The sequence below is a fragment of the Jaculus jaculus genome, chromosome 7 (genome assembly GCF_020740685.1).
Source record: "Jaculus jaculus isolate mJacJac1 chromosome 7, mJacJac1.mat.Y.cur, whole genome shotgun sequence".
NCBI classification, from domain to species: Eukaryota; Metazoa; Chordata; class Mammalia; order Rodentia; family Dipodidae; genus Jaculus; species Jaculus jaculus.
Window position 1 is genome coordinate 71,454,749 of NC_059108.1, and position 16,630 is coordinate 71,471,378.

Sequence of the window (16,630 nt, forward strand, 5' to 3'; positions counted from 1 at the left end):
AAGATTGCCATTTTCACAATATTGATTCTTCCAATCCAGGAACAAGGGATGTTTCTCCACTTTCTAGTGTCTTCTGCAATTTCTCACTTGAGTGTTTTAAAGGTCTCGTTGTAGAGATTCTTTACTTCCTTTGTTAGGCTTATTCCAAGGTACTTTATTTATTATTTTTTTTTGATGCAATTGTGAATGGGAGTGATTCTCTGATTTCATCCTCTGTGTGTTTGTTGTTAGCATATATGAAGGTTACTGATTTCTGTGTTTTTGTTTTGTATCCTGCTACATGGCTGTAGGTTTTGATCAGCTCTAACAGTTTGCTAGTAGAGTCTTTAGGGTCCTTTATGTATAGAATCATGTAATCTGAAAATAATGATAATTTGATCCCTTCCTTTCCAATTTGTATCCCTTTTATGTGTGTCTTTTGCCTTATTGCTATGGCTAAGACTTCCAGTACTATATTAAATAACAGTGGGGTCAGTGGACACCTTGTCTTGTTCCTGATTTTAGTGGAAAAGCTTCCAGTTTTTTCCCATTTAGTAATATGTTGGCTGTAGGCTTGTCATAAATAGCTTTTATTATATTGAGATATGTTCCTTCTATTCCCAGTCTCTGTAGGACTTTTATAATAAAGGGATGTTGGAATTTGTCAAATGCTTTCTCTGCGTCTAATGAGATGATCATGTGAGTTTTGTCCTTCCACTTGTTTATATAATGTATTACATTTATATATTTGTGTATGTTGAACATGGTGGCACATGCATCTGGAGTTTGTTTGTTGTGGCTAGAAGCCCTGGCATATCCATTCTCACTCTCTCTCCCTCTCTGTCTCTAATAAATAAATAAATAAATAAAAATTTAAAAATCTTTAAAAAAATAAAGGAGGAATCCTTCCTCCATGGGTGGGTGGGCCCTTCTCGGGGAAGGCTTTATCTAAGGAAGCACTGTGAAGGAAAGTATTTCCTCCTCCCAACTAGCTGCAAGTGCTGTTTGCTGCTTTTCAATGTGGACTGAAGAACAGCAGCTCTCCAGGATGCTTCCAGGCCTTCAGTGCTGGATTGGAACAGTTGAGGAATCCAGCCTCATGGACCGAGCAGCTCTTGGGTTTCTTCACTCTCAGGCCTGCAACCTGATATTGTTGGACTGCCATAAACTAATCCAATAAATTCCCTTTTAGTACAATTCATTCTATTGGTTCTGTTCCTCCAGAGAACCCTGACTAATACAGACTGCCTTCATTATGTTCCAAAGGTTTTGATACATTGGGTTGTCATTTGATTCTATGAATTTTTTGATTTTCTTCTTGAGTTCATTGACCCAGTCATGATTTAGTAGTGTATTCTTTAGTTTCCATGATTTTCTGTATGCTCTATAGCTTTTCTTGCTGTTGATTTATAGTTTAATCCCACTGTGATCAGATAGAGTGCAAGGGATTATTTTACTTTTCCTGTATTTGTTAAGATTTGTTCTGAGTTCTAATATATGGTCTGTTCCATGTGCTGCTGAGAAGAATGTGTATTCTGCAGCATTTGGATGAAATATCCTATATATATCTGTTAGGTCCATTTTTTTCTATGACCTCATTTAATCCAGTTTCATCTCTGTTTATTTTTTGCCAGGATGACCTGTCAATTGATGAGAGTGGGGTGTTGAAATCACCCACTGCAACTATGTTTGGTGTTATTTGTGACCTTAGTTCCAATAGTGACAAGCAATTTTTAAGTTCATTAGTGAGCTCTCAAGAAAATAGTGGTAATCCCCAAAGGTACCAAAACAACAAAATTTTAAAAATACAACCCAAGAGGCAAACAAAACTGGAAACCCAGAAATTTAGTAGAGGGTGTAAGGGTTGAGGAAGAGCTAGAGACTAAATCCTGGGATAAGAAGATTGAATAGCTAAATATGGAATCCCTTACTTCCTTATCTTTGACAAAGAAAAGAGTGTAATTTGGGCTTGGGGCTCTGGAGGCTGAGAAGTCCAACACTGGGCATCTGATAAGGGGTTCGTGCCATAGCAACTCATGTCAGAAATTAGAAGAACAGAGGCTAGAGAGATAACTTAGTAGTTAAGTTGGTTGTCTGCAAAGCCTAAGGACCCAGCCCGATTCCCCTGTACTCGGGTAAAGTTGGGTACACAAAGTGGCACATGCATCTGGAATTTGTTTTCAGTGGCTGGAAGCCCTGGTGTGCCTATTCTGTCTCTCTACTTGAAAATATATTTTAATTTTTTTATTGTTTATTTTTATTTATTTGAGAGAGAGAGAGAGAGAGAGAGAGAGAGAGAGAGAGAGAGAGAGAGAGAGAATGGGCACACCAGGGCCTCCAGCCATTGCAAATGAACTCCAGACACTTGCGCCCCCTTGTACATCTGGCCAACATGGGTCCTGGGGAATCAAGCCTCGAACCAGGATCCTTAGGCTTCACAGGCAAGCACTTAAACACTAAGCCATCTCTCCAGCCCATCCTTTCAAATATATTTTAAAAAATGTTTTTAAAAAGCAAGTAGAGGAACATGCAGGTACATACAGAGAGGCAAAATACGAGAGGCTGTCTTGCCCTGTGGTGTTCCATGTCATGGTAACAATCCCTTGACAGCTACATTGATCCCTCTTTATGGCCTAACCACATTATAAAGACTCTAGCATGTCTGAACGCTAGGTTTCCTCAATATGATGTTGGGTGGGGGACACAACATACTCAACCAATAGCATCCCCACAAAGGTGGGTCCCGAAAGATGCCCACATTCTTAGTTCAAAGGAAAAGGGCTATTTGTCTGCAGAAGGAACCCATTTGTGTATAGCTCTGGATATTAAAATGAGAAAAAAAAACACCCCAAAACAGTAGTTCCATATGAAGACTGTTCTCACATGCCTATGGTTAGATTTTTTTTCTACTTTTGCTGTACATGGGACATTGTGGTGGTTAGATTCAGGTGTCCCCCATAAAGTTAGGTGTTCTGAATGCTAGGTTCCCCTCAAGCCTGTAAGCCAAAATAAGCCTCTCTTTCCAACATGCTGCTCTTGGTTGGGTGATTTCTACCAGCAATGTGAGCCTGACTGCAAAAGATACCTATATCATCTCTTAAAGGCTCAGGGAACATTGCAGAAGAGGGGGCAAGTAAAATAAGATCCTGAGGATGGGGAGGAGTGCTATGATACATGTCTTTTGGACACAACAGGTTATCTTCATGAACTCACAGCAGCTGTGGTTTCCTGCTGAGCCCATTCACATTGCATCATGGATGAGGGAGGGGATCACAAGATCCTACACCTCCCAGAGAAGTTATTGCCAGTTGCAGGGGGAGTAATTTTCTTCATTGATATAGCCACTAGTAAGTTGCCATGCTATGATAAATAGCCCCCCACCCATGCTTATTCAAGCAAGCTTAAGTAAACTCAATGGGTCACAAAGAAGAAGGAGAAAAAGATGAAGACATCATGGTAGGAAGAGAAACTGATTTGGAAAAAGAAGAGGTTTAACAGGAGTGGGAGGGAGATAATAGAGGATAAGGAGGGGTGAATATGATTAAGGTACATTACATCCATGGATGAAATTGTAAAAAACAAAACAACAAAAATAAAACCCTGACCATGTTTAGGCCATTCCACCTGCAGTAATCTGTCCACCTACTTGCATGTGTACAGTACCATCCTCTTAAGTCCACCCCTCTCCTTCCTCCCTTATAGCCCTTTTATAGCTTACTGGCCTCTGCTGCCAATTTTTATTCCAACTCACACACAAGTGTGAACATTTGTAACTAGGGTCCACATATGAAAGAAAACATGTGACGTTTGTCTTTCTGGGCCTGGGTTACCTCAGTGTAATCCTTTCCAGATCCATCCATTTCCCTGCAAATTTCATTATTTAATTTTTCTTACTATTGAATGGAATTACATTGTATAAATGCACTACATCTTCATTGTCCATCAGCTGAGGGACATCTAGGCTGGTTCCATTTGCTAGCTACTGTGAATAGAGCAGCTATAAACATGTTTGTGTAAGTATCTCTAAGGTAGTGAGAAGAGTCCTTGGGATATATGCCAGGGAGTGGTATAGCTGGGTCATAGGGTAAGTCTATGTTTAGCTGTCCCAGGTTCCTCTACATGGCTTTCCACAATGGTTGTATCAGATTACATTCCCACCAACAGCATAGAAGGGCTCTTCTGGGAAAAAAAATTTAAAGAAGAAAAAACTATCTAGGTACACTCAGTGGAATTACAGCAGAATGAAGGCCAGCAAACAGTCTGAAAGGCTAGACACCTACAAAGGAGTTGCCGCAGAGCTGACAGTTCACTTCTCAACAGCCACAGTGGGAACCAGAAGACACTGAATAATTCAAAGCACTCAAAGCCTGGAAAACACTTGGTAAACATGGAATTGTGTATCTAGTGAAACAAACTATTTTTATCAAGAACATGACCTCCACCTCCATAGGCTTTTAGTACCAGGCATGTATTCCCTTCCATAGAGTGGGCCTCCAGTCCAATTAGAGAGCAGTTAGTTTCCCTCATAACAGATATGCCACTATTACACCCATTTGGTCATTTGGCCTACATGGCCAAACTTGAGGCTTGCAGTGTCCACTGTTTTCACCACTGATGACTTCTGTCTCCCATAGAGCTGCGTGTGTAGCTTTTTCCAGCTTTCTGTCAGCTGGTCTATAAGGAGGAGGTTTTCTGCTCAGCCCCAGTTTGATTTTTCCATGACCTTATAGCCTAGGCATGTGGAGTCTTCAGCAATAGGGTCTTATCATCTATTCCAAGGAACCTTTTCTTTAAATATTTTTTCTCAATTTTTAAAAACATTTTCCATGATTATAAAAAATATCTCATGGTAATGTCCTCCCTCCCCACTTTTCCCCTTTGAAATTCCATTCTCCATCATATTCCCTACCCATCTCAATAAGTCTCTCTTTTATTTTGATGTCGTTATCTTTCCCTCCTCTGATGATGGTCTTGTGTAGGTAGTATCAGTCACTATGAGGTCATGGATATCCAGACCATTTTGTGTCTGGAGGGAGCACGTTGTAACGAGTCCTACCCTTCCTTTGGCTCTTACATTCTTTCCACCACCTCTTCCGCATTAGACCCTGAGCCTTGGAAGGTGTGATTGAGATGTTTCTCAGTACTCTAGTCACTTCTTTCCAGCACCATGATACCTTCTGAGTCGTACCAAGGTCACTGACATCTGAAAAGAGAAGATTCTCTACCCAAAGTGAGAGTAGCATTAATATAAGGGTATAAATATTAAGAGAAGTGCTTACTGGGCAGTTTGATAAGTATAGTATATACACTTATCCAGACATCAGCAGATGTTACACCCCTAGGGCTCATGACTACCCCTGTTTTAAGTTTTCAGTATCAGGGATGTATTCCCTCCCTAGGAGTGGGCCTCCAGTCCAATTGGGGGGAATTGGGGTTTCCACCATGACATATGTGCCACTATTGCACCTGTTAGCTCATTTGGCTTGGCTGACCAATTATAAGTCTTGCAGTGTCCACTGTTGAGTATCTTCACTGCTGGTATCTCTTTCTCTCATTGAACTGCATGTAAAATGGCTTCTTCCAGCTTTCTGTCAGCTGGTCTACATGGAGGAGGTTAGCTCAGTTCCAGCAGGATTTCTCAGTAGCCTTGCAGCCCAAGTATGTGGAATCTTTAGCAATAGGGTTTTACCATTGATTCCTGGTGGGAAACCAAGGACCTGGGCAAGGGCCTATAATGTTTTGGGGGCATCAGGGACCTCCCTGGCCAACAACTCACTGGAAGGTATCCCAACACTGGCTATGGAAATTTACTGGCAGTGATCTATGGCTCCTGAGTATTCCATTGTCCAACATCGGAGGATTCCATATGATTTATTTATATCCTCTTAGATTTTGATTAGTCCTCCCTCCACCTTTCCTTTACTCTGTCTCCTCCCCTGACCTGACTTTGGGCCTTTGCACCCCTGTTAATCTATTCTTCTACTTACATATATACAATACCAACCTATTAAGTACCCTCCTCCCTTCCTTTCTCTTCCCTTTGTATTTCTTTTAGCTTACTGGCCGCTGCTACTGAGTATTTTCCTTCTCATACAGAAGCCCAATCATCTGAAGCTAGGATCCACATATGAGAGAGAACATGCAGTGCTTGGCTTTCTGGGCCTGGGTTAACTCACTTAGTATAATCCTTTCCAAGTCCATCCATTTTTCTGCAAATTTCATAACTTCATTTTTCTTTACCGCCGAGTAGAACTCCATTGTACAAATGTGCCATATCTTCATTATCCACTCATCAGTTGAGGGACATCTAGGCTGGTTCCATTTCCCAGCTATTATAAACTGAGCAGCAATAAACATGGTTGAGCCTGTGCTTCTAAGGAAATGAGATGAGTCCTTTGGATATATGCCTAGGAGTGTTATAGCTGGGTCATATGGTAGATCAATCTTTAGTTGTTTTAGGAATCTCCACACTGATTTTTACAATGGCTGGATCAGACTGCATTCCCACCAACAGTGTAGAAGGGTTCCTCTTTTTCCACATCCCCACCAACATTTATGATCATTTGTTTTCATGATGGTAGTCAATCTGACAGGAGTGAGATGGAATCTCAATGTAGTTTTAATCTGCATTTCCCTGATGACTAGTAACGTAAAACATTTTTTCAGATGCTTATATGCCATCTGTATTTCTTCCATTGAGAAGTCTCTATTTAGCTCCATAGCCCTTTTTTTTTTTTTCGTGGAACAAATCTTTAATCCCAACATTGGGGAAAAAGAGGTAGGAGGGTCACTATGAGTTCGAGGCCAGCTTGAGCTACATAGTGAATTAGGTCAGCCTGGGCTAGGGTAAGACCCTACCTGGAAAAAAAGTGGGGGCTAAAGAGAAGGTTCAGTAATTAAAGGTGCTTTCTTGCAAAACCAAATAGACTAGGTTCAGTTCTCCAGTACCCATGTAAAGCCAGATGCACAAAGTGGCACATGCCTCTGGAGTTTGTTTACAGTGGCAAAAGACCCTAGCACATGCTTGCTCTTCTCTTCTCTTCTCTTCTCTTCTCTTCTCTTCTCTTCTCTTCTCTTCTCTTCTCTTCTCTTCTCTTCTCTTCTCTTCTCTTTTCTCTTCTCTTTGTTTTCTTATCTTCTCTTCTCTCTTCCCTCTCTCTCCCTCTCTCTCTCTCTCTCTCTCTCTCTCTCTCTCTCTCTCTCTCTCTCTCCATCCTAGAAACAGAGTGCCTTTTGTCTCATGAAGTCCTGACCCACGACTCTTCAGGCCTGGGTTGTGTCCTTCAAGGATCAGGCAAATTTTCAGGCCAAGGTCAGTCTTGTGAAAATTTTGTTCCACCAAATAACGTTAAGGTGTCCCATTGTGAAGTCCTGTGTGAGAGATGCTAGAGAGAGTCCTGGGAAACCGAGATGTGGTTTCATCTATGCAGATTTTCAACAGTTCTTTTGTTGATCGAGGCTGCTAGTCCCTAAGTACTTCGGCAAGCCAGCAGCGGGGAGCGCGCGGGCCGGCGTGCGCGGGAGCGTCTTGAGCGCTGCCGCCGGAGCCCGCGGCCCGGGCTGTGCCGGGCTGTCAGCTTCCTCCCAGCTGGGATCGCGCCGCGCCAGCTTCCGGGCGGGTGCCCGCCAGCCCGGCCTCCCTCTGCCGCTGCGCCGGCCCCGCCAGGGCCTGGGCCGCTTTGTGTGGCCGCCGTGCAGGCCGAGCGGAGCGTCCCTGGCTCGGTGGGCGCGCGCGGCCTTCGGGGGTAGAGCGGGGCGCGGGTAAGCCCATAGCCCATTTTTTAATTGGCTTGTTTGACTTTTTATTATTTAACTTAAAAAAAAATTATTTATTTATTTGAGAGCGACAGACACAGAAAGACAGATAGAGGGAGAGAGAGAGAATGGGCGCGCCAGGGCTTCCAGCCTCTGCAAACGAACTCCAGATGCATGCGCCCCCTTGTGCATCTGGCTAACGTGGGACCTGAGGAACCAAGCCTCGAACCGGGGTCCTTAGGTTTCACAGGCAAGTGCTTAACCGCTAAGCCATCTCTCCAACCCTATTATTTAACTTTTTGAGTTCTTTGTATATTCTACATATTAATCCTCTAACACATGTATAGCTCACGAAGATTTTTTCCCATTCTGTAGGTTGCCTCTTTGCTTTACTCACAGTGTCCTTTGCAATGCAAAATCTTTGTAATTTCATGAGGTCCCAGTAGTTAATCTGTGGTTTTATTGCCTGAACAATTGGGGTTGTACTCAGAAAGTCTTTGCCAAGACCAATATGTTGAAGGGTTTCCTCTACTTTTTCCTCTAGCAGTTTTAGAATGTCAGGTCTGATGTTAAGGTCTTTAATCCATTTGGACTTAATTCTTGTGCATGGAGAGAGAGAAGGATCTATTTTCATCCTTCTACAGATACATATCCAGTTTTCCCAACACCATTTGCTGAAAAGGCTGTCTTTTCTCCAATGAGTATTTTTGGCATTTTTATCAAATATCAGGTGGCTATAGCTACTTGGGCTTACATCTGGGTCCTCTGTTCTGTTCCACTGATCTACATGTCTGTTTTTGTGCCACTGTTTTTGTTACTATGGCTCTGTAGTACAGGTTAAAATCATGTATTAGCCTTATTTTTGTTGCTCAGTATTATTTTAGATATTCGAGGTTTTTTTGTGCTTCCAAATGAATTTTAAGATTGTTTTTTCTATTTCTGTGAAGAATGCCTTTGGAATTTTGATGGGGATTGCATTAAATATGTAGATTGCTCTTGGTAAGATTGCCATTTTCACACTATTGATTTTGCCAATCCAGGAAAAATGGATGTTTTTCCACTCCCTAGTGCCTTCTGTAATTTTTCGCTTGAGTGTTTTAAAGTTTTCATTGTAGAGATCCTTCACTTCCTTGGTTAGGTTTATTCCAAGGTACTTTATTTTCTTTGATGCAATTGTGAATGGGAGAGCTTCTCTGATTTCATCCTCTGTATGTTTGTTGTTAGCATATAGGAAGGCTACTGATTTCTATGTATTTATTTTGTATCCTGCTACATGGCTGTAGGTATTTATCAGCTTTAACAGTTTGCTGGTAGAGTCTTTAGGGTCTTTTATGTATAGAATCATGTCATCTGCAAGTAATGATAACTTGATCTCTTCCTTTCCAATTTGTATCCCTTTTATATGTGTCTTTTGCCTTATTGCTATGGCTAAGACTTCCAGTACTATATTAAATAACAGTGGGGTCAGTGGACACCTTGTCTTGTTCCTGATTTTAGTGGAAAAGCTTCCAGGTTTTCCCCATTTAGTAATAGGTTGGCTGTAGGCTTGTCATAATTAGCCTTTATTATATTGAGATATGTTCCTTCTATTCCCAGTCTCTGTAGGACTTTTATCATGAAGGGATGTTGGATTTTTTCAAATGCTTTCTCTGTGTCTAATGAGATGATCATGTGATTTTTGTCTTTCAATCCATTTATTTAATGTATTAAATTTATCGATTTGCATATATTGAACCATCCCTGCATCTCTGGGATAAAGCCTACTTGGTCAGGGTGAATTATCTTTCTGATATTCTTGTATTCTGTTTGCCAATATTTTGTTGAGAATTTTTGCATCTATGTTCATGAGAGAGATTGGTCTGTAATTTTCTTTTTTTGTTCTATCTCTGCCTAGTATTGGTATCAGGGTGATGCTGGCTTCATAACAACAGTTTAGTAGAATTCCTTCTTTATCTATTTTATGGAAAAGCTTAAGAAGCAATGGTGTTAGCTCTTCCCTGAAGGTCTGGTAAAATTCAGCAGTGAATCCCTCTGGGCCTGGGCTTTCTTTAGTTGGGAGATTTTTGATAACTGTTCAGATCTCCATGCTTGTTATAGGCCTATTTAAGTGATTAATCTCATCTTGATTTAATTTAGGTAGGTCATATAAATCAAGGAAATCATCCATTTCTTTCAGATTTTCATACTTTATGGAGTATATGCTTTTATAGTATGTCCCTTTGAGTTTTTAATTTCTCTGGCATCTGTTGTGATGTTACCTTTTACATCTCTAATTTTATTAATTTGTGTCTCTTCTCTCTTTCTTTTGGTCAGATTTTCTAATAGTTTTTCAATCTTGTTTATCTTTTCAAAAAACCAACTCTCTGTTTCATTGATTCTTTGGATTTTTTTTTTTTTAGTTTCTATTTCATTAATTTCTGCCCTAATCTTTATTATTTCTTCCCATCTACTGGTTTTTGGTTTGCCTTGTTCTTCTTTTCCCAAGGCTTTAAGGTGAAGCATTAGGTTGTTTACTTGCGACCTTTCTAATTTAATATGGGCACTTAAAGCTATAAATTTACCTCTTTGGACTACTTTCATTGTGTCCCAGAGATTTTGGTATGTTGTGTTCTCATTATCATTTGACTCTATGAATTTTTTGATTTCCAAGGAACCTTTTTTAATGGCGGCATTGCAAGTTCCTCTACTTGGCCAGAGACTGTTTCAGGATTTCCTTATTTCTACCTTGAGCTGCTGGAATACGAACTGTCCTCATCAGAGGGGAAAAATGAATTACCACTTTTGGGGATTGGGCTATACTCAACTTGGAAAAGTCACTAAACAAACTCCAGAGTTTTATCAGAGAAAAGTCACAGAATATCAGAGAAAAGTCCCTGGGAAGGGACCCTGACCCTCTGGTCCCTATTTCTACCTTCCCTTGGACTTCTTTCTTTTGGGGTCTTCCAGTGTTCACGGCATGCTCTTTTCCTGCAGTATTCCATACAAAGTCCCCTTTGTGAAGGTTCCTTCACAAAGAACCACAGTTACTGGCTCAGGAGCTCACCTATGCTTACCTGTCTCAGCAAAATGGACCCCCTTTGTCTCATCTGTTTGCTCACAGAGGATGTCAGCGAGCTATGGCCCAGCATATCCCAAAGGCAGAACCTCAGTCACCCTGTACCCTCAAGGCAAGAGCAGTGAAGGGTTAATTACTCCTCCTGAAAAGGGAGGGAACTAAAGAGCTAATAACTGTTCTTAAGACTAAAAGGCCTTGAAGGCCTGACACCTCCCCTGATTGATGTACTCGGCTCAGCTCTGATGGCCTTGAAGGACCAGAAACCATCTGGGGATCCTCCCTTAGACAATCCTGGCTAAAGAAGTCTTCTGAACAAGTACACAAACAGCTATAATTTCCTTATCTACTGCAGTGGTACAGTTTGTTTCTTAGGATCCTCCTTACAAGTTTGAACCCCAGCCTGGCTCAGCGCTTCAGCCTTCATCCTGCAAGAAGACTGCTGCCCCTCTCTGTTTCTCTCAATAAACTGTCTGCCTGTAGAGATCAAATCCAGTGTTCTCTTTTGCTTTTTTCTTACACTTTCCTTACAAACAGCTAGGAAGGGGAACATGTTTTGATTTTGTTTTTTCTGTTTTTTGAGGTAGGGTCTCACTGTAGCCCAGGCTGGCCTATAATTCACTCTGTAGTCTCAGGGTGGCCTTGAACTCATGGTGATCCTCCTACCTCTGCCTCCCATGTGCTGGTATTAAAGGTGTGTGCCACCATGCCCGGCTTTGATTTTATATCAGCATGCAGCACTAAAAGGATTTTGAACATCCATAACTGATAAATGTCCCAATTCATACAACTACAATTCTCTTTCTTTTTTTTTTTTTTTTTTTTTTGTTTTTTTGAGGTAGGGTCTCACTCTGGTTCAGGCTGACCTGGAATTAACTCTGTCATCTCAGGGTGGCCTTGAACTCATGGCGATCCTCCTACCTCTGCCTCCCGAGTGCTGGGATTAAAGGCATGCGCCACCACGCCCGGCTACAATTCTCTTTCTAATAGCATGGAATCCTTCTCTGTTCACTTACTGTGATTACCTAATGTCGAAGACCACTCCTGAGAAGGGGGGAGGTCACTGCTTCTCATGGACTTCCAGCTTGGTGTGCCCCATCTTTTTTTTTTTTTTTTAGAGGTGATGGAGATTTTCCACTTTAATTGCCACAGCCAGATGAAATATTCCTTGGTCAAAATACATTCAGAACCCTGTTGTTTTAAGTCACCTAATGAGCCATTTAGTGAGCCCAAAATACTAGCAATTGTGCTCACAGTATAAATACTGTCTTGAACATTTTAGGAAGTGTTCACCACCCGACCCCCACATACAGCCCCACCACAGCCATGGCAGGTAAACAGTGAAAATAAATGGGGGGGGGGAGGGGAACGGGACGACAGGAGTATATAAACACATGAACGTTGCATCAGGGTCTTTGGGAAAAAATTTAAATATGATACCAATTTCTATGACCTAAGGAGACTGTACAGAAATTCTAAAACAGAATGTTAAAAAGCAAACAGGAACGTCTGTGTGAAATTGCATCACCTGAGCATGGAGCAGTGGCGTTTCCTGTGCAGGCTGTCCACTGCCTACCTACATCCACACTCAGGTCAGCACCAGTGACAACACAAAGGAGGCAGGGGGCAGGAAGCAGTGATGGCGATAAGACAGCTTGGTTCTGCCATGGGATCTTCACATAGCAAGCCAACCATGGATCCATTCACAAGGTTGGGGAGGGGTATTCCCAACACACTGGCTTTGCTGTGAGCCCCCACCACACCAGTGAGGTCTGTGGACAGCAGGGAGGCAGTTTCATAGGCCGTGGGGTAGTGCCCTGCCACTGAGAAGGGTGGGTAGGGAACAAGCCTTGCTACCTGCAGGAGTAAAAATGTTTGAGGGGAGAAAGAAAGGTAGAGCTGGGGTACTGCTACTCACCAATGACTATTCTCTGCCCATCATTATTTGGAAAGATAACATGGGACAACATTGAGAAAAGAAAAAAAAAAAGAGAGAGGGAGAAGCAATCAACTTAGACATCCCTGATGTGCTGTAGTTTGGATGTCCATCAATCCTAATTTGAGGTGTTGGTGTGCAAGGATTAGTCAGCAGTGAATTTGCCCCCGCTTCCTGCCCTGAAGCCTATTAGCTCCACAGAGGAGCCTCATCTCATGCAAGACAGGGTGGGACAGGTCAAAGAAAAAGAACTTCTGAGCATAGATCTCACTGACCCTGGAATTCCATCAACCCCTCCCCCAAAAGACAGAAGACAACATTCAGACTTTAGGCCCGTCATTCCCCATCTTCCTTTCCAGCTTTCCCACTCTAGGTGCCCAGATGTAGACGAGTGAGCTCCAGTCCTTCCAGTTCTCTGGGCTGTGGTTATATCCCGAATTTTCTTTTATTGTAATGTGCCTACAGCCACTTGAAGCGCTCGAGCCCAGTCAAAAGGAAGCTCTTCCCCTGTTCAGATAGGTGGCACTCAGGGGTTCTCAATCATTAGCTCTGGAAAGCTGATTTGTGGAGCTGCTGCAAAACTGGAGGAATGGCGAGACCTTCACCTGAAAGCATGAAACTCCCCACTCAACAACCTAAGGTGTGCTGGGGCCTGCTCTAACTGGCTAATCTATTTGTGACTCAATTTCCCACCAGAGGCAGAGGTAGAAGGCCAGCCTGAGACTACACAGTGAATTCCAGGTCAGCCTGGGATAAAGCGAGACCCTACCTGAAGGGAAGGAAACACTATCAAGAGATCATAAGTGAAAATTCACTTGAAAATATACAAGAGATCAGGTGTGCTCTGCAGAGCATAGGGTTAAGAAACAAGGAAGAATCCAAGCTGTGTGATATAATGTGGGGTTTCAAAAAGCTATCTGAACTATTGTCATCCCAGTGATTTGAAATCTGAAAGTCTAAACACTTGGGAGCCAGGAAGCCACTATCCTTGTGACATTAGGCCACAATTCTTACCTCTTTGACAAGAACATTGCCCTAAAAGTAAAGAGCACCATTAAGTTGGTTAAGCAGCAGTAAATGGCCTTCAAAATTGTGTTTATGTGGGTGTGTAGTATGGGGGAGCAAACAGTCTACCTGTCCTGTCAAAAAATATTCTAGCCCCTGAAAGATCACACTTCAGTCATCAGATACATGTAGTGATGCCCGAAGCATACAAAAGCAGTGATGACTTCATGTGCACACTGTGGGTAATGTGGAAAACTCTTCCCATTTTAATGCAGGGCTATGACAAAACTGATGTCTGCACCGTGATGAGTCTGGAGCATGACCAGTGAACTGATGCAATCCCATTTTGTTGGGGGCAATGCAAATACTTACCAGGCCCTGCAAGATTAACTGCCCTGCCAAGGCCAGACACTCAAGCAGGAAGGCTTGCATTGCTCTTTAGGAAAGACCCAGGCGGAGAAATTCTACAGACTAGGGAGGAACAATGGGCTCCAGAGGCATCCTGGCATTTGCTTCTGGCTGGCGGTGAGATGCTGCCTACCATCAGCATTAAAACACGCCGGACTCCAATCCTGGACAACCCCAGGCAGCCATCCAGAGGTGGTGGGAGAGGCCCGGGAGGCCAGCTCCTGGGCGATACGTACATTTACACAACAGTGTGGGCGAGAGTGCAGAGGGCTTCTCAGGTTGCTCCGGCTTCACAGCATTGTAGTTGTGGTCACTTGCCCAGGATGGTGTGGTGCTCTCACAGGTCACCTCCTTCCCTAAGGTTTCGCTCCTAGGAGCCACCACCACCTTCTTCAATGGATTTTCTTTTTTCTCTGGAACTAGTCTCTTGTGCACAGAAGAGATTTTAATCCCTGCCTGAACACTGCATTTGGGAAGACTGAGCTTTTCTGGCTTCATCTTGACCTTTTCCTTAGGTTTTGGTTTTTGTTCTTTACCTGAACTTAGAAATCTCATAGTGGCTGCTGCATGTTTGAGAATGCAGTACACCGAGTCAGGCTGGGCTACACTGGAGCACCCAGGGCCAATGCACCTAGCAGCACCAGGAGCCTCTATGACAGGCTGGAATATCTTGAGTTTTTTCTTGCCGCTGGGGTTTGCTGCTTTCTCAATTCTACCTTTTATCCCCTGGTCTTCACCAGACTTCTGCTCTACCATCCCTATACTTGTACAGTCTGTGCCATCAGCACTTCCAGGTCCACACCCAGCATCCTGCTCATCAGTGATGCCAGGAGTTGTCTCGTCCTGTACTTGCAGAATGGTGCAGTTTGGACAGATATAGTCTTCTCCATTCCTTTCCAGGAGCCGCCCTCGGGCCTCAGAAATGCCCACACAATCCCCATGAAACCACTCCTCACATCGGTCACAGCAGATCATAAACCTGTTGTTGTGAGGCTGGCGGCAAATGCAGTACAGGGCATTGGGGTCATACACCTCACACTCAGGCTTTGGTTTGCTGGTGTCTCTGGGACCTTCCTCTTTAGTTCCCTGAGCCACTTTGCTCTCCGACTGACTTTCTCTGTCATCTTTTGCTGACTGTGTCACCACTCCCTCATCTCCTTCGGGCTCCTGCTTGTAGGGAGATGTGTCCCCATCAGCACCACCCGCCTGGACACCCACAGTTTCAGTAGGAGGGTCCTCTTCACGACACTTCTTTCGCAGGCGATTCTGACCGCCTCTCAGGGACCTCTCCACTGGTTCCTGTTCACGCTTTTTTCGAAGGAGGTTCTGAAGCTCCTTCAAGGTAAGGCCATCACTGTCACTGTCAGAAGTGTCCTCCTCATCACCATCCTTGTTCTTTTTGGAAGAGGGAGGGCATTCCTTTTTTAAGGAGCCAGGCGTTGGGCCACTTCTGATCTCAGAAGAACTCTCCACTTCCACTCTGAAGTGCTTTCCACATCGGTGACTGTACAGGAAGTCGGCTCACTGGAATCCTCTAGGGAGACAGGCACACTCTTTCTTCCTCGGCGCCGAACTGTAGTGAGGAATTCTTCTACCCGCTCTGTGCGCTTTGGCTGCCGCCCGCTCCGGCGCAAGGACAGGTTGTGCTGCTGTGGTGGCTGCTCACCAGGGTCTGCTTCAGTATCTCCTGCACCCTCACGTTTGGCAATTGTGGTTCTTCGGAACCCCCATGTTTTCCTGAACTCTTTACTGGTTGGATTGATAGCCTTAGGTGCTTCCTCATTGCGTGGGTCCCTTTATCATCCATACCTGACAATGCTGAAAGCTTGGAAAGTTCTTGCTGAAATCCTACAAATAACACCCAACCTAGTGAACAGGTCTTGTAGATTGCCAGGCCTCACCACGCTGCTGCCAGTCACCACAGCTCACCAGTGAGATTCTCCAGCTTCCAACAATCAATGGGAAGGTGAGATTGTTCTGTGAGTGAGTCCGGTGACTCAGCGGAGACCGGGCTCAGGCCGCCCGACCGCGGCTCCCCCGCCGACCCTGCCGCCGGACGCTGAGGGCCGCGTCGCCGCCATTTTCTCCGTGCCCCATCTTTTTAAGCAGAAAATTGAGTATTGCCTAATGGTCAAAGGTCCAAGCTCTGGAATCGGGCACGAGAATGGAATCGTTCACTGTTAATTACCAGCTATTTGGTCACTAGCAAACTATTTAATCTGTCAGAGTTTTTACTAATTATAGTACCTACTGAATTGAATCATTGTAAAGAAAGAATGGAATAAAGCACGAAAGAACCACATATTTCCAGGCACATAATCCATGCTGATTAAGTAGTAAGCATGATTACAATAAGCATTTCCAACTTGAGGAAGATCTCTAGTTCACAATTTTTTTTTTTTATAACAGAGAGAACAGATTTAAGGACTATTAGTCAAGTAGGTAGTTCTTCCTTCTGCTAAATTACCAGCCCCACCCTTTCCTCTTAGGGCCTC

At 43.5% G+C, this 16,630-nt stretch overlaps 1 pseudogene; it reads right to left on the minus strand.

The window, feature by feature from the left end:
* Positions 1-13,970: 13,970 nt before the first annotated feature.
* Positions 13,971-16,123, minus strand: LOC123462153 (annotated as a pseudogene).
* Positions 16,124-16,630: the final 507 nt, after the last annotated feature.